Here is a 1,641-nt window from a genome sequence, read left to right as displayed (position 1 = left end):
TATATATATATATATATATATATATATATATATACCCCCGCCCCTCCACGAACACCCTCCTATATACTCATTCATATATGTGAACTTATCTAATCCTTACTTTAACCCTAGAAAATTTATCTTCGCTGCTCAGAAGAAGAAACTGCAGCATAGAGAGGCTAAGAAACTTGCCCCAGGTGACAGAGCCTGAAAGTAGTAAGTAGAACTGAGATTTGAACCAGGCCGACTGTTGCTGGAGCCCTGCTCTTACTGCCTCACTCCCCTGCCTCTCTGTGTTACCAAAGGCCTTCCACGTTCACTTAGATTCTGTTCAAATGCTGCGTGGGTAACTACTAGACGCCTGGTCCTGAGTTGGGTGCCAAAGAAATCTAAATTCCCAACCACAGGCTTCAAATTCAAGGCTGTCTGGCAGTGGCCTCTCTGGAAAGTTCCCCATTTCTCAACCATTTCTTCCTTCTCACCATTCCAGCCACTGGGTCTCTTCCCACTTCATATACACATTTCCCTACCGCTTTCTTGCCTGCATGCATGGTGTGTCCCTCACTACAAATTCTCTCCCCTGAATCTGCTTTCCTTCAAGTTGTATTCTAGACCCAAGTCCCAGATCGCAGCTTCTGACCTGCAGAATCCCAGAAGGTCAGTGCTGAAGGAGAGCACTCAGCTCAACTCTCTACCTTCTTCAGATCAGGAAACTGGAAGCCTGAGAAGGGTTAACTAATTTTTAGGGGTCAAAGATGTATTTAGGAGCAGAATTCATGTCTTCTTTTAAGGTCATTTAGCAAGTCTCTCTATGGATGGATACCTGTAGGTTTTGCAGGGCAGTGATTCTCAAACGGGGGTGATTTTGTCTCCCAGGGAACATTTGGCATTGTCTGGAGACATTTTTGGCTGTGACAACTAGGGACCTGCTACTGGCGTCTAGTAGGTAGAGGCAAAAGATGCTGCTAAACATCTTACAATGCACAGGACATCCCCCACTACAAAGAACGATCCAGCCCAAGATGTCAATAGTGCTGAGGCTGAGAAACCCTGGTGGAGGGAAATACAATTTTTTTGCATCATCTCTTATGTAGTGGGCAGTTCCCATTACAGGATTCTGTAACCGTGACAATGAAATGGAACCTTCAGAAATGAATCGTGAAATGGAAAATCAGAGGACTCTAGGCTTCACTTGGATAGAGGCCCCTGGCCCCCCTCCTCAGCACATTTTCCCAAGGAAGCCAAATTCCTTTTCAGAGCCTACAAGTCCCCCCAGTAATGAGTTTTTCCTTCTCTTCTTGGTAGCAAAAAGATGAACAAATTGAGACCACTTTGTACTCAAGTAAGTCACACCGAGATCTCCGTGCACCTTTGTAAGAAAATTATATGATTGTTGCAACTGGAACATGCAATGCTTGCAAAGTTCCTAGGAGAAATCTTTGTCCAACAATTGTGCCCACTTGCTGTTTAATGCTGCTACTAAAGTACAGAAAAGAGCCAGCTCATTAAACCTGCCTTGAATAATGTAACAAAAGTGTGATTCCACCTCCTTCTCCCAGCCAATCTCTTCTGCCTCGTGAGATATAGCAAGGGACCTGGAAGCTTTCTCCTTCTTAGAAGTAAATGCTCAGTTAGTGGCAAAACCCACTTTGTTTACCTCCT

At 44.5% G+C, this 1,641-nt stretch overlaps 1 protein-coding gene across 3 annotated transcripts in view; it reads right to left on the bottom strand.

The window, feature by feature from the left end:
• The window catches only part of ABTB3 (ankyrin repeat and BTB domain containing 3), a 308,089-nt gene that overhangs the window by 57,186 nt on the left and 249,262 nt on the right, over positions 1-1,641 (bottom strand). The window lies entirely within an intron of this gene.

Source organism: Aethalodelphis obliquidens, unplaced genomic scaffold (genome assembly GCF_003676395.1).
Source record: "Aethalodelphis obliquidens isolate GAN/ISIS:26980383/991018 unplaced genomic scaffold, ASM367639v1 scaffold8, whole genome shotgun sequence".
Taxonomy (NCBI): domain Eukaryota; kingdom Metazoa; phylum Chordata; class Mammalia; order Artiodactyla; family Delphinidae; genus Aethalodelphis; species Aethalodelphis obliquidens.
This window is presented reverse-complemented; position numbering and strand designations above follow the sequence as displayed.